The 24189-nt window shown below is 39.7% G+C and overlaps 1 protein-coding gene across 2 annotated transcripts in view; it reads right to left on the bottom strand.

Annotated features, from left to right (window-relative positions):
- LOC128685438 (uncharacterized) overlaps window positions 1-24189 on the bottom strand; it is a 447019-nt gene that overhangs the window by 152956 nt on the left and 269874 nt on the right. The window lies entirely within an intron of this gene.

The raw sequence follows: 24189 nt of genomic DNA, 5'->3' as shown, positions 1-24189 counted from the left end.
CCTCCTCCCATGGCAGACATAGGGCCCAGACACTCCCAAGACAGGGAGCCAAGGCCGGGTCACCATCTGGAAAAGACTCGGGCCGGGAGAGTACCGGCGAATCAAAAACAGCAACAGTAAAGCAACCTACACCAAAGTGGATAGGCCACTTCCCTTTTAAAACATCACCTACCCATCCTCCCTCCACAACCTTTCCTAAATTCCATCCTTATCTATCGTTCTTCCTCCCTCCCATCTTACCAAAGCTCTGGTCAGAAGTTCAAGTTCAAGCCTGGATCCAGGCTTTACTGTGTAATCATCAACGAGAATATAAACAAATGAAACGAAATGTTCTCACTGAACCTCATTAATATCAGAAGAAAGTGATGATAATAACACTGTCATATATCAGTCATTTTTCCATTCTTTGTTTATTTTGCTTTGAATATAGTTTGGAATTACGACTGTGTGAGAGAAATAATACGAAGACAGTAATTTCTCCCTATTTCCCTACCTCTCCCTTTCTCTCTTTCTCTCTCCCCATTTTCGTTAAAGTTTTGAATGTGGAATTTCAATTATATTGTGATGATGTGATTTACGTGTCACTGAGCGGGTCTGGTATTGTGGATGATGATGAGTGCATGGATGGGTTGGTGAGTGTATGAATGGATGAGGGTATGAATGGGGGAAAGAGAATGGATGACTTCATGGGTGTAAAAATGAATGAATGGGTTACCTGGAGGTTACCTGGAGGTTATTCCGGGGATCAACGCCCCCGCGGCCCGGTCCATGACCAGGCCTCCCGATGGATCAGGGCCTGATCAACTAGGCTGTTACTGCTGGCCGAACGCAGTCCAACGTACGAGCCACAGCCCGGCTGATCCGGCACTGACTTTAGGTATCTGTCCAGCTCTCTCTTGAAGGCAGCCAGGGGTTTATTGGCAATTCCCCTAATGCTTGATGGGAGGCTGTTGAACAGTTTTGGGCCCCGGACACTTATGGTGTTTTCTCTTAGTGTACCAATGGCGCCCCTACTTTTTATTGGCGGCATTTTGCATCGCCTGCCCAGTCTTTTACTTTCGTAGGGAGTGATTTCTGTGTGCAGATTTGGGACCATTCCTTCCAAGATTTTCCAAGTGTAGATTATGATATATCTCTCCCTCCTGCGTTCCAACGAGTACAAGTCAAGTGCTTCCAAGCGTTCCCAGTAGTTAAGGTGCTTGACAGAACTTATACGTGCAGTAAAGGATCTCTGTACACTCTCTAGATCTGCGATTTCACCTGCTTTGTATGGAGATGTTAATGTACAGCAGTATTCCAGCCTAGAGAGAACAAGTGATTTGAAAAGGATCATCATGGGCTTGGCATCACTCGTTTTGAAAGTTCTCATTATCCATCCTATCATTTTCTTTGCACGTGCGATCGTGGCACTGTTGTGATCCTTGAAAGTGAGATCCTCAGACATTACTACTCCCAGGTCCCTTACATTATTTTTCCGCTCTATTGTATGGCCGGAGTCAGTAGTATACTCTGTTCTAGTTATTATCTCCTCCAGTTTTCCATAACGGAGTAGTTGGAATTTGTCCTCATTGAACATCATATTGTTTACCGTTGCCCACTGGAAAACTTTGTTTATATCTTCTTGGAGGTTAACCGCGTCCTCAGCAGATGACAGCCTCATGCAGATCCTAGTATCATCCGCAAAGGATGATACGGTGCTGTGGTGTATATCTCTGTTTATGTCTGATATGAGGATAAGGAATAAGATGGGGTAGGAAGTTACGCAGGTGGGAGGTTTAATGGGGGGGGGGTAGATAAGTGGACGAATATCTCATTATTTTGATAGTGGGTGATGGATGGGTAGGTCGATGGAAATGTGGATGGTACTTCAAGAAAGTGCGCTGATAAGGCTATGAGAAACCTTATTCTAGTTGAAGTTATAGGGGACTTTTATTATTATTATTATTATTATTATTATTATTATTATTATTATTATTATTATTATTATTATTATTATTATTATTATTATTATTATTATGGGTAAGTACTAAAGACATAAAGCAATCAACTCTGAGCCCAAGAAGGGAATGGTTGTTCAATTTCCTTGAACCAAGAACTCTTCACCAATATCAAGGTAACTTTCTCATCTCCCCCTTGAAAAGACGAAGGTATATAGGCTGTGGAAGGCCAAATTGTGTTTGCAAATACACACATACCATATTACAAGTCAGAGAGAGAGAGAGAGAGAGAGAGAGAGAGAGAGAGAGAGAGAGAGAGAGAGAGAGTGATTGAAGGGACTGGCTAATCTCTGCTGAGGTAAGGAAAATTATAATTCGAAAACTTACTACTCACTGGATGAGTCTGGGAAAAGATATGTGAAAGGAAATGTGCCATAAATGTTCTGTTAATATATGATTATTTCTCTGTGTTCTCACACTATATATATATATATATATATATATATATATATATATATATATATATATATATATATATATATATATATATATATATATACATATACATATCACAGGGGTCGGCGAACTTTTTTGGGTATTACCCCAAAACAAATTTGTGTACAGTCAAATTACCCACTAGACTTGAAAATCCACAGAATCTGGAACAACACAAGGAACATTAAAATTCAAAATAGTTTATTGAATCCATTTATATGGAGAATAGTCATACAAACTGTGTTACACGTGATAAAGAAACTTTAAAAATAAAACACAAAATTAACAATATAATAAAATGAAAAATAAACTGCATAAAATAAAAAAACAGTAACAGACAAATTTAATAAAAATCTCATTGAGGAAGTAAAGAAATTCATTGAAAACATTTTCAAGGTTTTGGAACAATAATGTTTCATTTTTGATACATCATGAGAATGTTTTTTGATGTTTGAGAAATTTGGATACTGTCTTCAGCGTTCAACCGATTTCCCGACTTTGTTTTTAAGTTAATGAGTGGAAAATCCTTGTTCTCAAAGATAGGTAGTTGCAAATGGCAGTAGTATTTTTATTGCTTCCTCGTGTACAATATTCCATTGTACACTCCTAATTGTTATGACAAATCAGAAAACACTACGTTACCTTGGTCATCGAAAGTGTTGAACCTACTAACATAAACAATGAACTTCTACTGGCTGCAAGCATAATTACTGATAGTGAGATAGGACACCAGGCCAAAAGTTAGGTGATGGTGTGTTGACAATGGGAGGTGTGGTTGTCGTGCCGGCTCCTGAGTCACTGCTGACACTCGCGGTGTTGCCAGCCGCTGCATTCTTTAACCGTTTTACATTACTGCCAACTTAAGAAATGGTCCCTACAAATTAGCTTTTTTATTTTATTAAGAAACTCCAAATTATTTGTTTGAAAAAAACATAACTTTCGTAATTTACCTCGTTTATTACATATTTTTTTGTGCAATTTTATATATAAGTTTTTTGAGCCTTCATTACCCCCGAGATTTTCATTTTACCCCATTTGGGGTAATTTACCCCAGTTCTCCGACCCCTGACAACATATAAACATTTATGTAATGAAATAAATAACGACATGTGGAAAAAAATGATGGCGAATGTGAAGAGGAAAAGTACACAGTCGTTTAAGTAGCAAAATTATTTGTGATAATGGAGAGGTTACATATTTAGTTAATTAAGTGAGTTTGAAGCCTATCGACTACACAAGGGTGATAAAGACTACATTTCACCGTTCATCGCTAATCAACAATACTTTAATATACTATATATATATATATATATATATATATATATATATATATATATATATATTATATATATATATATATATATATATATATATATATATATATATATATATATATATATATATATATATATATATATATATATATATATATATATATATATATATATATATATATATATATATACATATATAGTATATTGATAACTTTCAATATATACTACATAAACTAAGAGATACACTACGTGTCTCAGGGTTTATCACCTTCAGGATCCTGGTTAAATATTTGGGTTTAAATCCTATCGACTACTTAAATGGTCATTAAGGCTGTATTTTAAGTTCATTACCAGTCAAGAACATTTTAACCCCTAAATCAAGAATACTTAATGTTAAATAAAATATATCAGGATTAAAGTGAATTTAACGTGAATATAAGCATAGAAGTATATTATAAGAGCGAGAGTATATACGCATACGTCAGAATATATACATGCTCATCAGAACATATACGAAGCGTTGAGGATGTAAGATTATAATCAAGACCATAATTTGTGAAGGGGTAAGCCAGCAGAAGGCCTCGGTCAGACGACCCGAAGCTCCAGCTGTGGGTCATCATATGACTAAGACCCTGATAAAACTAACCCAAATATATGAAACAAGAGTTAAATCAGAGTGGAAAAAAATATACTCAAAAATTATAATGGTATTGTAAATTATAATGGTAGCGTAAATTACAATGGCATCGTAATTTTTTTTTTTTCATAATTTAAATAGTCATCACAATTATCAAAATTCATTATGCTTTCATAGCATTAAGATACTTTTAAAATCCTATGTAGTACATATCTTTACCTAACAACTTATGTCTGTCTGTCTGTCTGTCTGTCTGTCTGTCTGTCTGTCTGTCTGTCTGTCTCTCTCTCTCTGTCTCTCTCTCTCTCTCTCGCTCTCTCTCTCTCTCTCTTATTACATAAATATAACAATTTAGTTAAATATTTACCTGTGTCAGTATTCTTGGATTCCCTAAAAACTAAACAAATGAAACATAAATCTCTTAAAACTACTTAATGACTTAAATCTGCTTAAACCAGTTGAAACTTAATATTGTGAATGAACCATACCCCCGGCCGGGATTGAACCCGCGGTCATAGAGTCTCAAAACTCCAGCCCGTCGCGTTAGCCACTAGACCAGCTAGCCACAATAAGATTCATCCAACTAGGTATATTTCTACACCATAGGAAGATTAGCACAGGCACCACTGTGACCACAAATGCAAGTTTTGTTTGCAATCGTGTCATTACGATTTCTTGAGTCATGTTGACGGCAGTGAAGGGACTTGAGCTAGAGTTCGTCACGGCCACGCTAGCTGGAGATTCGTCTGTAAAAACTTGCATTTGTGGTCACAGAGGTGCCTGTGCTAACTTTCCTATGGTGTAGAAATATACCTAGTTGGATGAATGTTATTGTGGCTAGCTGGTCTAGTGGCTAACGCGACGGGCTGGAGTTTTGAGACTCTCTGACCGCGGGTTCAATCCCAGCCGGGGTATGGTTTGTTTGCAATCGTGTCATTACGATTTCTTGAGTCACATTGTGAATGAGGTTCATGCAAACATTCACAATTATTGCGCCTCCAGGAAGCAGCTGCTGTTTAATACCAACTGTTTTAACACAAGAAATTAATTTAAAATTCTGTATTATTATTATTATTATTACTTTTATTAGTATTACTTACTATTAGATTCGTGGGGAAGCACGAAACCCACAGGGGTCAGAGTAATGGGGCAGAAAATCAAGTTTGATCCAAGAAGAAAGTAGAGTAATTTTAACTGGATCAAGAGCACCTGGATCAAAGCACCAATCCACTCTTGAAGAAGTTATTAGCTCCTGGAAATTAAAAGCTCGTAAACTAGTTGCTTTTGGAAACTTTTAGTTCTTCAAAATTATTAACTCTTGGAAACTCTCACTTAACACTGACAGAACCTACTATATTATGTTTGGTAGCAGAGCAGGAGATGCGCAAATTAACATTAAGATTGACAACACTCTAATTGCCAGGCATAATGAGGGCAAATTCCTAGGCTTATACCTCGACAACAACCTGAACTTCAGCACCCATATCCAACACATAACCAAAAAAGTATCCAAAACGGTTGGGATCCTCTCCAAGATACGATACTACGTGCCGCAAACTGCCCTTCTCATACTATACCACTCACTTATTTATCCATACCTCACCTATGCTGTCTGTGCTTGGGGATCAACTGCAGCAACACACCTAAAGCCAATAATAACCCAACAAAAAGCCGCAGTAAGAATAATCACTAAATCCCATCCCTGGCAACACCCTCCCCCCCCCACTCTTCATAGATCTAAACTTACTCCCTGTTCAGAACATCCACACTTACTACTGTGCAATCTACATCTACAGGACCTTAAATTCCAATATTAACCTTGACCTAAAACGCTTTCTTGATAGTTGTGACAGAACCCACAGGCACAACACCAGACAAACATCTCTATGACATTCCCCGTGTCCGACTAAACCTTTACAAAAATTCAATGTATGTCAAAGGCCCTAAAATCTGGAACACCCTACCTGAAAATTCTAAAACTGCAGACACATTCATCACCTTCAAAACTACCATCAGAAAACATCTTATCTCCCTGATACACCCTGTCAACTAATTACACGAATACCACCTGGTGGTTCACACTTACACTCACTCACCCATTTGACCATAAACAGAAATCTCAATCTCAATCTCAAAATAATGTATCTTAACTAGTCATAAGTTGGCCTGTGATACTCCAAAACTGAAACTATGTATAGTGCCAAAACAAAAGCATTCACATTGCTAAACTCACAAACTAGTATTTAGTCACTTAGCCATAATACCAACTTACCTCATAATTTTGTAATATTTTAAACTTAAGATTTAATTTAAGTCTGCCCGAAATGCCTAGCCATGCTAGGTGTTCTAGTGGTACACTCTGTAATTATTATTTTACTACATGTAAACCACACAATAACCAAATTCTGTAAACTCAGCATTGTAATCCTTATAGAGAATAAACTTTGAATTTTGAATTTGAATTGGAAATCTTTAGATATCGGAACTGCTCATGTATTATCTCTAGGAAATTATTTATTGTTAAAAGTTTAATATTAGCTCTCGAAAATTACTGACATCATATACAGGTGAGATTTTCTTGAGAGTTCTCTCATGGACTGCCACCTTGACTGTAACTTGCTGACGTCAACCAGCCACACTGTAACTTGCTGACGTCAACCAGCCACACTGTAACTTGCTGACGTCAACCAGCCACACTGTAACTTGCTGACGTCAACCAGCCACACTGTAACTTGCTGACGTCAACCAGCCATACTGTAACTTGCTGACGTCAGCCAGCCACACTGTAACCTGCTGACGTCAACCAGCCACACTGTAACTTGCTGACGTCAACCAGCCACACTGTAACCTGCTGACGTCAGCCAGCCACACTGTAACTTGCTGACGTCAACCAGCCACACTGTAACTTGCTGACGTCAACCAGCCACACTGTAACTTGCTGACGTCAACCAGCCACACTGTAACTTGCTGAAGTCAACCAGCCACACTGTAACTTGCTGACGTCAACCAGCCACACTGTAACTTGCTGACGTCAACCAGCCACACTGTAACTTGCTGACGTCAACCAGCCACACTGTAACTTGCTGAAGTCAACCAGCCACACTGTAACTTGCTGACGTCAACCAGCCACACTGTAACTTGCTGACGTCAACCAGCCACACTGTAACTTGCTGACGTCAACCAGCCACACTGTAACTTGCTGACGTCATCCAGCCACACTGTAACCTGCTGACGTCAACCAGCCACACTGTAACTTGCTGACGTCAACCAGCCACACTGTAACTTGCTGACATCAACCAGTCACACTGTAATTTGCTGACGTCAACCAGCCACACTAACTTGCTGACATCAACCAGTCACACTGTAATTTGCTGACGTCAACCAGTCACACTAACTTGCTGACATCAACCAGTCACAAACGTCCTGATGGGACGTGATCTAGCGTATGCCACAGACACGCTGGTGTGAGATTCATATGTAAAAACTTGCATTTGTGGTCACAGTGGTGGCTCATGGTAACCTCCCTATGATGTATAAAAATATATTTAGTTGGATGAATCTTATTAGATCCAGTTAGCCCAGTGGTTAACGTACTGGTCTGTGAGCCATGGGTTCAATACCTCACCTGTTCAGTGATTTATCCTGGCTTCCCAGCAGGTAGTGTCATGAGAATAGCGTGACAGCCCAGTTTTTGGTGTGGATGCATTCTTGACTGGTGGTTGTACAGGTGTAATACAGATTTAATGATCCTCCTTTGATGAGTTTCGAGAGTCTTTCTACTCCCGGAGCCCGGCCATGGGCCAGGCTCGTCTGGTGCTCATGGTGCAGTAGAAAGTCTTTACACCTTCATTTTCATCTCCACCTTGTTTTAATACATACCAAAATAGTACACATGAAAATAAACGTATATCATAAAACTGAAGCTCCAGCTGATCTCCATGAAAATACAATTCAATGTAACGATTACACGTATAACATAAATTTTAACAAGAGACAACGTGTGAAATATTATTGGAACTGTTTTTCAGTTTCTCTTCCGTGGCTCTCGTGTTACATGAGGACCAAAAAAATTAATTTTATGGAGGGTATAAATCGTTAAAAGAAATTCAGAAAAGACTTCAGGCTTCACGCTGATTATTGAGTAGCGTAGAGAGAGATTTAGTATAGATGAGTCGAGAAGTTTTGTTGGGAAGAGCCGAGGGCTGTATCATAATGCATGATAATGGTATACGCGCTGAATGTTACTGGCAAAATGAGAGCGAGAATTGCAGGAGCATTATTCAGAGCACTGGAAACTGATAGTCTTTATAAGAGAATATTGTGAGATAGAGAGAGAGCAGTGTAAAGAAAACTGTAAGGCAAGAAGGTGATTATGAAAGGTTACTGGAGAGGCTAGGAAGTGGATTTAAATTAGGATGAGAATAAGATAAAAAATATGTACCAAGATGGGGGAAATGTTTTATAGAAAGCAGAGTAATAAGACGTGAGGCAAAGAAAATGGAATAAAGAATTTGGACAATCTTGCACGAAAATTGGCAAGGAGGAAGTTTGGTTATTGTCGTGGATGGAGCCGCTCACTCAATTTCGATGAGTCTTTCTTCCCTTAGTACCTGATGCAATTTCGTCTTCCTTCTGGCTTATGCAGCCAGAGGCTTTGATGATTCAATTGCACATTGGGGCTTTTATGCAATGAGGACACCAGATATATGGGTAGCATAGAGCTGTAAAAAGGTGCATCGCTGAACCTAATTATCTAGTTGGTCTTGCATTGTGTATTTTACCAACTGTCATGGCTGAATGTTGGTCGTATATTATGAGGATTATTTTTTCTATGTATAGTGTTTGAATACAAATATAAGTGCTGTTATTGTTAGCAATGTGGACACTTGATACATACCATCCTACCGCTGAGGCAGCATTAGTACCAGTAGATGAGGTTGTTACACAGAATAATGAAATACGATTACAAAATGTCTAGCTAATTAATCCCTATAACGTACAGAACAGCCACAGAATCACAAAATGTCGCAAAAAAATTAAAAGCTGCTGGATACAGGTTCGTCCATTTCCTCACATAAGAGAGAATTATGTGCTGACAGTTTAACTTTACCCGGGTTCACACTGTGCAGAATGCTTGGGTAACCATGGCAGAGAATTTGATTAAATTCACAGCCTTTTACAAAGGCAACAACCTTGAAAGGGAGCAAAATTTCGTACTATATTGTAATGTATTATTGTTACTTAATGAATTCACACACACACACACACACACACACACATATATATATATATATATATATATATATATATATATATATATATATATATATATATATATATAATCAACGGGAACCCCAAATACTGAGGTCTGATGGAAGCCAAAAGTGTCCGGATGGAGTCACTATACTACCCTGGAAGGCTGGTAAGCAGATTTCCTGGGACTACGCCTGTGTCGCCACGTTGGCGGACACCTACTTGCCACACTCTGAAGCTGATGGGGGGTGGAGCCGCCAGTTACAGGGAGACCCAGAAGATCCACAAACATGAAGACCTGCCTCCTTGCTACTACTTCATCCCAGCAGCGTCGGAGACCCTTGGAGCATGGATCACAGAGTGGCCAGCTTCTGGTCACAAGGCCCACCGCTGGGGAGCTGAATGAAGTATTTGAGATATTATTTATGTCGCTCTACTTCCTATTTTATTTTGTTAATGTATTTTGTTTTCAAATCAAGTCCACATAGAATATAGGGGGTGGTAGGAGAAGAAAATATTCAAATGCTCTGAGGAGAATCTCGAGTTTTCCCTGAAGTAAGTATATTCTTTTCTCTGAGGATGAAGGTCCCCAGGACAGTTTCAGAGGTGGTACCTCCTGGCAGTGAAGGCACCACACTCAGGAGATTTCCTGTTTGCTGTTCCCAATTCCTCCTTGGGCACTCGACTAGACCCACAGGCCATTCGGATTGGTGTTGCTCTTCGCCTAGCCGCCCCCATCCTCACCGAACATAGGTGTATTTGCGGCAGGGCGACAGCTGATCAATTCGGACTTCATGGTCTCGTGTGTCACACAGCAGAAGGGAAGTATGCCAGGCATGAGGAGGTCAATGATATCATAAAGAGAAGCCTCGCCACAGCCCGTTGCCCAGCTCAACGGAAACCCCAAGTGCAGAGGTCTGACGGAAGTCTAAAGCGTCCTGATGGAGCCACTATGCTACCTTGGAAGGATGGAAAGCAGATTGCCTGGGACTACACATGTGCCGCCACATTGGCAGACACCTACTTGCCATACTCCGTAGTGGAAGGGGGTGGAGCTGCCAGCCACAAGGAGACTCAGAAGATCCGCAAATATGAAGACCTTCCCCCTTGCTATAACTTCATCCCAATAGGGTCAGAGACCCTTGGAGCATGGGGCAAGTGTGCTCTAAAGTTCCTAATAGAGCTGGGTGAAAAGCTCATCATAGAAACAAAGGACCACAGGGCGACCAGCTTCCTCTTCCAGAGACTCAGTGTTGCGATCCAGAGAGGAAATGCCTGCAGCATTCTGGGCACGCGGCCCACCGCCGGGGAGCTGGACGAAGTATTCGAGATGTAGCTCTGAGTTACCTATGTTGTTTTACTTTGTATCGTAGTTTTGTGAATGTTCTGTCAATGTATTTTGTCTTTAAATAAAATATATATATATATATATATATATATATATATATATATATATATATATATAATATAGGGGGTGGTAGGAGAAAATTCTCAAACAGCTTCAGGGAGAATATTGAGTTTTCCCTGAAGCAAGTTTATTCTTTTCTCTGAGGATGAGGGTCCCTATAACAGTTCTAGACGTGGTACCTCCCTATATATATATATATATATATATATATATATATATATATACATATATATATATGCATATATATATATATATATGTGTGTGTGTGTGTGTGTGTGTGTGTGTATATGTGTGTGTGTGTGTGTGTGTGTGTGTGTGTGTGTGAATATATATTATCACACTGGCCGATTCCCACCAAGGCAGGGTGGCCCGAAAAAGAAAAACTTTCACCATCATTCACTCCATCACTGTCTTGCCAGAAGGGTGCTTTACACTACAGTTTTTAAACTGCAACATTAACACCCCCTCCTTCAGAGTGCAGGCACTGTACTTCCCATCTCCAGGACTCAAGTCCGGCCTGCCGGTTTCCCTGAACCCCTTCATAAATGTTACTTTGCTCACACTCCAACAGCACGTCAAGTATTAAAAACCATTTGTCTCCATTCACTCCTATCAAACACGCTCATGCACACCTGCTGGAAGTCCAAGCCCCTCGCACACAAAACCTCCTTTACCCCCTCTCTCCAACCTTTCCTAGGCCGACCCCTACTCCGCCTTCCTTCCACTACAGACTGATACACTCTTGAAGTCATTCTGTTTCGCTCCATTCTCTCTACATGTCCGAACCACCTCAACAACCCTTCCTCAGCCCTCTGGATAACAGTTTTGGTAATCCCGCACCTCCTCCTAACTTCCAAACTACGAATTCTCTGCATTATATTCACACCACACATTGCCCTCAGACATGACATCTCCACTGCCTCCAGCCTTCTCCTCGCTGCAACATTCATCACCCATGCTTCACATGAATGTTGCAGCGAGGAGAAGGCTGGAGGCAGTGGAGATGTCATGTCTGAGGGCAATGTGTAGTGTGAATATAATGCAGAGAATTCATAGTAACACCAGCAATCCTACCATCATGTAAAACATATATATATATATATATATATATATATATATATATATATATATATATATATATATATATATATATAATTGTTTTACATGATAGTAGGATTGCTGGTGTCCATTTTTCTGTCTCATAAACATGCAAGATTTCAGGTACGTCTTGCTACTTCTTCTTAAACAACTGAGGTCACACTACACATACATGTACAAGCATGCATATATATATATATATATATATATATATATATATATATATATATATATATATATATATATATATATATATATATATATAAACCTATCTAGGTTTTCTTTTATTTTCTTACTAGTTCTTGTTCTTGTTTATTTCCTCTTATCTCCATGGGGAAGTGGAACAGAATTCTTCCTCCGTAAGCCATGCGTGTTGTAAGAGGCGACTAAAATACCGGGAGCAAGGGGCTAGTAACCCCTTCTCTTGTATAAATTACTAAACTGAAAAGGAGAAACTTTTGTTTTTGTTTTTGGGCCACCCTGCCTCGGTGGGATATGGCCGGTTTGTTGTTGAATATATATATATATATATATATATATATATATATATATATATATATATATATATATATATATATATATATATATAAAGGATTAGTTCTGGGCCTCCGGTCTAAGAACTGTATATAAGCCTTCATCATGTGTGTGTGTTGACAAATCAAGCCGTCAGCAAATCTGAGTGTGGCTGTCGGACTCGCTGTCCACACCTACCTGTGACTGTGGCAAGTCGAGGCACGATTCCTGGTCTCCTTGTTGGGCTTGATGCTGGGCGCAACTCTCGGAGAGGATTTACGAGAATCATAAATGAGAGAGAATATGAGAGTGAGATAAAGAGAGGAACTGCGGTAGGTCAGAGATGAACTAGACCGTGTAAGAGATAGAGGAGCGGGAGAGAGAGAGAGAGAGAGAGAGAGAGAGAGAGAGAGAGAGAGAGAGAGAGAGAGAGAGAGAGAGAGAGAGAGAGAGAGAGAGAGAGAGAGAGAGAGAGAGAGAGAGAAAGAGGGGGTAAAACAACAGCTGTGCAAAGACGACAACCATACAGAAAAGAAATGAAGAAAGCAGAGACTAAATCATTTTTTATGGCTTAGTGTATTAAGCACAATGGTCGTGAGTGTGAACAAGCTGAGACAATGTTGATGCGTGTGTGAACAAGCTGAGACAATGTTGATGCGTGTGTGAACAAGCTGAGACAATGTTGATGCATGTGTGAACAAGCTGAGACAATGTTATTCATACCTGGAGGTTACCTGGAGGTTATTCCGGGGATCAACGCCCCCGCGGCCCGGTCCATGACCAGGCCTGGATCAGGGCCTGATCAACTAGGCTGTTACTGCTGGCCGCATGCAGTCCAACGTACCAGCCACAGCCAGGCTGATCCGGCACTGACTTTAGGTATCTGTCCAGCTCTCTCTTGAAGGCAGCCAGGGGTTTATTGGTAATTCCCCTAATGCTTGATGGGAGGCTGTTGAACAGTCTTGGACCCCGGACACTTATGGTGTTTTCCCTTAGTGTACCAATGGCTCCCCTACTTTTTATTGGCGGCATTCTGCATCGCCTGCCCAGTCTTTTACTTTCGTAGGGAGTGATTTCTGTGTGCAGATTTGGGACCATTCCTTCCAAGATTTTCCAAGTGTAGATTATGATATATCTCTCCCTCCTGCGTTCCAACGAGTACAAGTCAAGTGCTTCCAAGCGTTCCCAGTAGTTAAGGTGCTTGACAGAACTCATACGTGCAGTAAAGGATCTCTGTACACTTTCTAGATCTGCGATTTCACCTGCTTTGAATGGAGATGTTAATGTACAGCAGTATTCCAGCCTAGAGAGAACAAGTGATTTGAAAAGGATCATCATTGGCTTGGCATCTCTCGTTTTGAAAGTTCTCATTATCCATCCTATCATTTTCTTTGCATGTGCGATCGTGGCACTGTTGTGATCCTTGAAAGTGAGATCCTCAGACATTACTACTTCCAGGTCCCTTACATTATTTTTCCGCTCTATTGATGGCCGGAGTCAGTAGTATACTCTGTTCTAGTTATTATCTCCTCCAGTTTTCCATAACGGAGTAGTTGGAATTTGTCCTCATTGAACATCATATTGTTTACCGTTGCCCACTGGAAAACTTTGTTTATATCTTCTTGGAGGTTAACCACGTCCTCAGCAGATGACAGCCTCATGCAGATCCTAGTATCATCCGCAAAGGATGATACGGTGCTGTGGTGTATATCTCTGTCTATGTCTGATATGAGGATAAGGAATAAGATGGGGGCGAGTACTGTGCCTTGTGGAACAGAGCTCTTCACTATGGCAGCCTCCGATTTAACTCTGTTGACCACTACTCTTTGTGTTCGATTTGTTAGGAAGTTGAAGATCCATCTCCCCACTTTCCCAGTTATTCCTTTAGCACGTATTTTATGGGCTATTACGCCATGATCGCATTTGTCAAATGCTTTTGCAAAGTCTGTGTATATTACATCTGCATTCTGATTTTCTTCCAGTGCATCCAAGGCCATGTCATAGCATGTGTGAACAAGCTGAGACAATGTTGATGCGTGTGTGAACAAGCTGAGACAATGTTGATGCGTGTGTGAACAAGCTGAGACAATGTTGATGCGTGTGAGAACAAGCTGAGACAATGTTGATGCGTGTGTGAACAAGCTGAGACAATGTTGATGCGTGTGTGAACAAGCTGAGACAATGTTGATGCATGTGTGAACAAGCTGAGACAATGGAAAAAAATGGTATAAAATACCGACACAATGGAAATATAAACACAAATGCAGTATAATGTGATCCTTTATTGACTACGTTTCGACTTGAAAAAGCCCACTGTGTGGGCGAAACGTAGTCAATAAAGGATCACATTATACTGCATTTGTGTTTATATTTCCAAGCTGAGACAATGTTGATGCGTGTGTGAACAAGCTGAGACAATGTTGATGCGTGTGTGAACAAGCTGAGACAATGTTGATGCATGTGTGAACAAGCTGAGACAATGTTGATGTGTGTGTGAACAAGCTGAGACAATGTTGATGTGTGTGTGAACAAGCTGAGACAATGTTGATGCGTGTGTGAACAAGCTGAGACAATGTTGATGCGTGTGTGAACAAGCTGAGACAATGTTGATGCGTGTGTGAACAAGCTGAGACAATGTTGATGCGTGTGTGAACAAGCTGAGACAATGTTGATGCGTGTGTGAACAAGCTGAGACAATGTTGATGCGTGTGTGAACACTGAGATAATGTTTTAAAATATGTAAGCAAGCTATGACAATATTCATTTCACAAAGCGTAGTACTTTTATACTGGCGTTCAGTACCGTGTTGTGGTGTTTCCACGTCTTAGCAACAGCCATTGTTTAGTAAACAACAGTTAATGTTTAGTAAAGAAGGAACTAGAGCAGACACAAAAGGTACCTCCAGTTTAACTTTTCCTTCACCAGATTATTATTATTATAAAAACTAAGCACCAGAATACATGTACACGTATGTACACTATGTGCTTATTGCGCCCCCTGAATGGGGCCCAATATTTATAATGTACACATATAACCCGCACATAAAAGAGAGAAGCTTACGACGACGTTTCGGTCCGACTTGGACCGAAACGTCGTCGTAAGCTTCTCTCTTTTATGTGCGGGTTATTTGTGTATCGTTCCAGTCATGGTATTGTGCCTTTTTTGTTATTTATAATGTACATATTGCATATTTATAATGTACATATTGTATATTTCGTGTATATTGTCTTTAATAAAATTTTATATTGCTCATATTTTCATTAATAGCTGAAATGAAAATATCTTACTTTATATTATTATTTGAGTTAGCTATGTCATCAGACAGGATGTTGTGGTTAGCTGTCCGCATTGGCAAACTGCTTAGCTAACTCTCACCTCGCTTGTTTACCTGCCAGTGTCTCTACAGTACCACTGGAGAATCACATTGATCGCACCTGAGTTTGGAGACTGTCCTCCCTTGATTGCTCTCTCCACAGCTGGTCATCGTTCGACCAGCACCTCTCTTCATCTCTCCAGAGATCTCCACAGCTGGTCATCGTTCGACCAGCACCTCTCTTCATCTCTCCAGAGATCTCTCTCGTCTCTGGCTGTTTGTTCGTTATTTAGACTCTTGTTTTGATAGAGTATAATTTCGCTGGTGAGTCCAAACATACTTCTTGTAACTCTGTTCATAGAGTATAGTTCAGGCTTATTGATTTTTGACGTTTTACTGAGGTTATGTGTTGTACTGACACTCTAAGTCAACTCAGGTGCCAAGCTACAGCTTCTGTCCTATTTTGTGTTACATCTACGCACTGTTGTAGTCGGGGATTTAGTTATGATGAACTTAAATTCAGTATTAAGGAAGTTTTATGACTTTTATGGAGGATCTGCTGATTGTCCCCAGTTAGGGTCGTTATTTTGTCTCCTTGTTCCTGACTCTGTGCTGCTGCTTGTTATATTATTGTTGTTCAGCGAATCCTTCATCATATTGTTCAAGCAAGCTGTTTTGATTGCCTGGTTGGTCAAGAAGATAGATTATTTGAGGACGTTTGGTAAGTCACTGTTTAAGTCGAATTGAGTCTTACTGAGACATAACGAACAACTTTGAGCACATATACACATTCACACACACACACACACACACACACACACACACACACACACACACACACACACACTTATATATACTAGTATTTTTATAAATGATGATAACGTACCAGACGGTACTTAAGAGTCATAATGATATGAAACGTGCCTTTAGCACTATATTACTACGAGAGAAGTGTAGCAGTTTATATCCTAATTTTTATCAAATTCATTTACTTTAATTTCGTCCACCTAGACAACTTTGTTAATAAACTTCTCAATTTTTATTAGGTTCGTTAGTACACCATCAGTTGCAGTGCTAAAGCACTATTAAAATATATTATAATTTTAAAGGATAACTGAACCAGAATACTTTCTGACTACTTGTTACAAAAACCAGAAACAGTCTGGATGCTGGAGGGGAAGACCTTCTAGTGTTCTCTGGAGGTGTTTATATTTAATAGATATCGCCTTTTTGTAACATTGCTGTGTCCAACCGAAGCCAAAACATACGTGAACAGAATTACAATCGATTGGTTAACGGGTCTTAAGCCTATCAACTACACGAGGGTCGTTAAGGCTCCACGTAACCTGTTCACCACCTGACATATTTTAATGTCTAAAATAGCGATTAAAGTAAACTCGGCATATATACGCTGAGAGACACGTACCTCTCGGTGTATATATCCTGTGACCTACAAAGTGTGTTTAAACACTCATATAATGATGGACTGAGACTCAGATGAGAGGGTGTGGGTAAGCTTAGAGTTCTCCAAAAACGAGGTACCTGGACCAGTAACCCACCCTTCATCTGATAGGTCAGACAGTCCAAACACTCGTTGTTGACCAGACTTGGTAGAGTCGTTGAAACACGCTACGTGGCTCTAGTCCACAGAATGCCGGGTCACCTCTTGGACAAGAGTCCCGGGTCAGGACCGTACCGGCGAACCACTTCGAACTCTTTGGTCCACAGTGCATTCAGCTGGTCCAGGTGACTTGTATTATCTTGGTTTTTCTATAGTGTGTATGTTTGTCGACTTTAAAGTGAACGCTCATTAGCAGAAACCTTAATGAGCTGCAATGCCAGTTGTACATGCTGATACACTCGACGCATGCCAAAGTTCATGACTGCGAACACTGAGGTAGTGTTCATGAACGAGATAATACAATGAACATGAGTACGAGAACACGTTAAGACAATGTCTATGGGTGTTAGGATGCGCCGATACTCTCCAAGAGAAGCAAGTAAGTCGTGTGTTATTTCTCTTTTAATCATCTAGTGACAGACGGTGTCTGCAGAGAAAATATCTTCGATTGTGTTTTCAAGGGTTGATTCATTAAGTTCTGTCCCGTTACGTGGGAGTCTACGAAAAGGACAGAATTACCTGCAGTCTTCTGTGAATGGTGGATGGCCAACTTGTCTACCTCTCACTATTTTCGTTTTGAAGGAGATAAAATTAAACTTTTATAACCTTTGCTGCAGTAGCAGCTGTTACTACTTATGACAGTGGTGGTGGTAATGACTGTAGTAATGGTGGACACAAACAAAAGTGGCAGAAGTTTGTGATCAACGGGACAAAGGTAGAACAACAATGCAGTAAATTTAAAAGAAAATGTTGATGACAACATATACAAAGTTGGTGATGATGGTGTTGACGTAACAAACCTGAAGGTTCAACTTTGTGCACTGACTCAACTCTCTTACTCTCTCTCTTCGTCTTCATCTCTTACTAAGGGTCTTGCTCTCTTTCACCTTCCGTTTCTCTGCTTATCGCCCTTTCATTTTTTCTCGTCCTAATTTTTTCTTTCTCTTGTATCGAAGTATCGGTCTTCACTTGTACATTTTTTTCGGAGCCTGCAACTTGTTTCCAATATTTATTTTCATCAATACCAATATTTCAGTGTGCCTTGCGCACTTTGCATAAATAATCATTAGCTTGACTCCTCTCCCTCTCCCTATTATCGCCTCCTGTGTCGCTGTTTCTTGTCTCGTTACACCTCCTCCAACATCGTTATCTCCTTCCTCCTCCTGGACTCTTTGTTTCTCCAAGTTTTCACATACATGGGAGTACAAGGGACAGACAAGTGAGGACTTGGAAGTCCACATCATGCTATCTGCTCAGAAATATCTAACTTTATGCTTCTTCCTAGACTAAGGCCTGTCGTGTATTATCTAGGGGTGAACAACTCTCAGCAGGAATGATACAAGAGTTGATGTGAACGTTTCCTGGTGTCATTGAACCGCCGCTTTGGGACTCTGGTGAGGAAGTGAACGTAGTTAAATAAGGACACCCTGAGGATATAAGGTGTAAATGGGTGTATAGGGTGTGTGGTGATAGGGTGTCAGAACACTTTTGTCTGGTGTAATCATTTTTGTAAGGTTAAATTGGGAATTTGTGATTTAACTCGTTTTGTGTACCTTTTAATATAATTTTCACCTTGTATTGTAATGTTTTAAATAAAATTATATATAAGAAGAGGGTATAAGGTTCCTACAGTGAATGGTTAATTGTTTGCTTGTGTTGTGACATTTGTTGTACAGCTCTGTAGGTCTCCATTATATGGATGCTGCAGTCAGACTGACCACCAAAGTCAGTATCTGACCAGCCGGGCTGTGTTTCGGTTTACGTGCGACCAGCAGTAACAGCCTGGTTGATCAGGCCCTGATCCACCGCGAGGCCTGGTCATGGACCGGGCCCGGAACACCCTCCAGGTACGAGGTATAACTAATAAGCTTACCAAGCGTGTGTGAGTATTACCTAATTATGCTAAATGTAACTTGTCACAAATGAGAAAGAACTCTTACACCACACACATCTATCTCATCGTGTTACCTAGAGGTGGTGTCGGGGGTCAACGCCCCCGCGGCCCGGTCCGTGACCAGGCCTCATGGTGGATCAGGGCCTGATCAACCAGGCTCTTATTGCTGGTCGCACGCAAACAGACGTACGAACCACAGCCCGGTTGGTTAGGTACTGACTTTAGGTGCCTGTCCAGTGCCTTCTTGAAGACAGCCAGGGGTCTATTGGTAATCCCCCTTATGTATGCTGGGAGGCAGTTGAACAGTCTTGGCCCCCTGACATGTGTGTCAAGTACATGTGTGTCAAGTACATGTGTGTCAAGTACATGTGTGTCAAGTACATGTGTGCCAAGTACATGTGTGCCAAGTACATGTGTGCCAAGTACATGTGTGCCAAGTACATGTGTGCCAAGTACATGTGTGCCAAGTACATGTGTGCCAAGTACATGTGTGCCAAGTACATGTGTGCCAAGTACATGTGTGCCAAGTACATGTGTGCCAAGTACATGTGTGTCAAGTACATGTGTGTCAAGTACATGTGTGCCAAGTACATGTGTGTCAAGTACATGTGTGTCAAGTACATGTGTGCCAAATACATGTGTGCCAAGTACATGTGTGTCAAGTACATGTGTGTCAAGTACATGTGTGTCAAGTACATGTGTGTCAAGTACATGTGTGTCAAGTACATGTGTGCCAAGTACATGTGTGCCAAGTACATGTGTGCCAAGTACATGTGTGTCAAGTACATGTGTGTCAAGTACATGTGTGTCAAGTACATGTGTGTCAAGTACATGTGTGTCAAGTACAGGTGTGCCAAGTACATGTGTGTCAAGTACATGTGTGTCAAGTACATGTGTGTACATGTGTGTCAAGTACATGTGTCAAGTACATGTGTGTCAAGTACATGTGTGTCAAGTACATGTGTGTCAAGTACATGTGTGTCAAGTACATGTGTGTCAAGTACATGTGTGTCAAGTACATGTGTGTCAAGTACATGTGTGCCAAGTACATGTGTGTCAAGTACATGTGTGTCAAGTACATGTGTGTCAAGTACATGTGTGTCAAGTACATGTGTGCCAAGTACATGTGTGTCAAGTACATGTGTGTCAAGTACATGTGTGTCAAGTACATGTGTGCCAAGTACATGTGTGCCAAGTACATGTATAAAATAGTCAGAGATCCCATGACCATTAATAATTACTGAAGGTAAAGGATTTAATCCGTCCTAAAAATACGCACAAATATGCAGTTCCTAATTTTATTACAAAATTTGTTGTCAAATATAACATTAATATCAACGCTGAATTCAAAGCTGCATGAATACCATTGAAGAATTTTTAGAATTCGTGAAAATGGTGTATTTGATAATATAATTGTACCTAGAACGTTCAGTAATGAATAATTGGGAATATGAATGCATTACCGACCTATATATATATATATATATATATATATATATATATATATATATATATATATATATTATTTAGGTTAGGTTCGGTTCGTCAGGAAACAGAACAAATGTTTCCTGACGCGGGTCTTAGTCAGATGATGACCCGCCTTTGGAGCTTTTGGTTATCTGACCGAGGCCTTCCGCTGGCTTACCGGTCCAACCCTTTAAAAATTATGGTCATTAATAACCATTGTTATTTTTTTGTTATATATATATAAAACATCTAATGTTATTCTTGTATGAGGCGAGGCAGTGTGTGTGTACTCACCTATATGTGGTTGCAGGGGTTGAGTTACAGCTCCTGGCCCCGCCTCTTCGCTGTTCGCTACAAGGTCTGCTCTTTCCCTGCTCCATGAGAATTATCATTCCTGCCTCCATTACATTATTTTTCCAGACTACTCCACTTCCCGACAACTCTATGACTGAAGAATTGCTTCCTAACATCCCTGTGACTAATCTGAGTCTTCAGCATCCAATTGTGACCCCTTGTTGCTGTGTCCCATCTCTGAAACATCCTGTCCCTATCCACTTTGTCAATTCCTCTCAGTAATTTATATGTCGTTATCAAGTTCCCCCTATCTCCTCTGTCCTCCAGTGTCGTCAGGTCGATTTCCTTTAACCTCTCCTTGTAGAACGTCCCCCTTAGTTCCGGGACTAGTGCTTGACTAGGTGTGGGTTCCAAACTGGTTCTACATACTCCAGTATGGTCCTGACTTTAACGGTGTACAAAGTCTTGAACCATTCCTTACTGACGTATCGGAACGCTATTCTTAGGTTTGCTAGCAGCCCGTATGCTGCAGCAGATGTTTGCATGATGTGCGCCTCGGGAGATGTGCTTTGTATTTTACTCATCCCAAAATAGTTTTCCTTGAGTGTGGCTTGCAATCTTTGCCCCCTCCCCTAGCCTGTGTGCACGGTGTACGTGTGTGATCCACTCGGGTTTAGTAAAACGTGTGTGCGTGCATGTTCACCTATTTGTGATTGGAGGGGTCGAGTCACTGCTGTGTGTGTGTGTGTGTGTGTGTGTGTGTGTGTGTTGAGCACCAGGTCCAGGAAAAGGGCCACAGAGCTTTTGATGTATTTGCTTTTGAACCGGAGTATAGAGTCAACCTCTAATATATTATATCCCAGTTATATCCTTTCCTCTGTGCTTACACCTGTGCCTCTTTTCGTCCTCGTCCCTCTTGTAACAATTAGCCTCCTATTGTTTATCTCTGAAGTTGTTTTATGTGATCATGTCTCTGAACGGTGAGCCGAGTCCCTTCAGGTAAGTTTAAACAGTATTTTTATAATAGTGTTTTGAGGGGCACGTAATTACCCTCATCTTCTAATAACATGTTCACTTTTTACCTATAATCTACCTTGTCCATAATTACTATAATTACCGAGGTCTGATCGTCACTCAGACCTCTACAACACAATTGTCCTCAAAGGAAAGATCCCGGACTTCACTTTATGAAACAGACGAAGTAAATGCGATAGTAATTATAGACAAAGTAGATTTTAGAGGGAAAAATGAACATGTTATTAGAAGACGGGAATACTTACGTGCCCCTTAAACACTAAACTAGTAGGGGTCGCAGTGGCTACGCTGAGATTTTATTATTCACAGGGAAGTACCTAGACAATGGGAAGTAATCTGATTTTTAAGTTATAAGTGAAGGTAGGTCGAGAAACTTGCATAGTTTTACCAGTATCAATGATTCACGTTACAGATGGTATCTAATACCTGTCAAGCTGAAGAGTGTGATATATAGGCAACACCTGAAAACTTTATTAACAACAAGACTTGTTCTGGCGGCTCCATCAGTCGAGTACAGAGACGTCAGCACCGGTGGAAGATAAAGTTGAGAGGAAGTTGATGTGATCAGTCGCTGAGTTATCATCTTGCTCCAGGTCTGTTGTGTTGATTACATCAGCTTCCTCCTCACAACTTTATCTGCTTTATCTTCCACCAGTGTTAATGTCTGATGAAGGTTGCAGCGCTGGAGAAACGTCTCGTCAAGGCGCCTCAGTCTTGCCCATACATCTTACTCATCAATGACTGACAAATATTTTTTTTTTGTAATAGATAAATGAAACTAAGTGGCAGTTGGTGAGGCTGTCACAGCCACAAGTTTCCAGCTGTAACTGAGCCAGAATCAATATATATCGCATAAATAATTAAGGAAAAATTAAGGAAAAATAAGGAATAATTATATAAATTTTGTCTTTTTAACGCGTAAATATTTTTAGTTTTAAAAAAAGTTTTGTATAATAAATTTGTGGCAAGTTTCTTATAATATATTTTCCTTTATATAAATTTGTTTCCTCATTTATTTAGCTGTCTCGAAAAATTGTTATTGATAATAATAGGTAGTACTGTGAAGTGTATATATATATATATATATATATATATATATATATATATATATATATATATATATATATATATGTCGTGCCGAATAGGCAGAACTTGCGATCTTGGCTTAAATAGCAACGTTCATCTTGCCATATAGGACAAGTGAAAATTTGTGTATGCAATAATTTCGTCAAAATCATTCTGAACCTAACGAGAAAAATATATTTCACTGTGTTTGTTTAGTATTAAATTACTGTAAACAAATCTAAAATATATTTAGTTGGGTTAGGCTAAAATAAATTGCGCTTGTTATAATAAGGTTAGGTAAGTTTTCTAAGATTCTTTTGGTGTAAAATTAAAAATTTTTACATTAACATTAATGAAAAAAATATATCTTTAAACGTATAAGAGAAAATTTTAGAACGGACTTAATTTTAAATGAGTTCTTGTTAATTGACCAGTTTTACATATTCGGCACGACATATATATATATATATATATATATATATATATATATATATATATATATATATATATATATATATATATATATATATACATGTGTATATATATATATATATATATATATATATATATATATATATATATATATATATATATTACATTCTTCTTTAAACGTACCAGCCGTATCCCACCCAGGCAGGGTGGCCCAAAAGGAAAAACGAAAGTTTCTCCTTTCAAATTTAGTAATATATACAGGAGAAGGGGTTACTAGCCCCTTGCTCCTGGCATTTCAGTCGCCTCTTACGACACGCATGGCTTACGGAGGAAGAATTCTGCTCCACTTCCCCATGAAGATATATATATATATATATATATATATATATATATATATATATATATATATATATATATATATATATATATATATATATATATATATATATATAT

This window comes from Cherax quadricarinatus, chromosome 8 (assembly GCF_038502225.1).
Source record: "Cherax quadricarinatus isolate ZL_2023a chromosome 8, ASM3850222v1, whole genome shotgun sequence".
Taxonomy (NCBI): domain Eukaryota; kingdom Metazoa; phylum Arthropoda; class Malacostraca; order Decapoda; family Parastacidae; genus Cherax; species Cherax quadricarinatus.
Note: the sequence above shows the minus strand (reverse complement) of the source record. Positions and strands in the feature narration are given on the sequence as shown.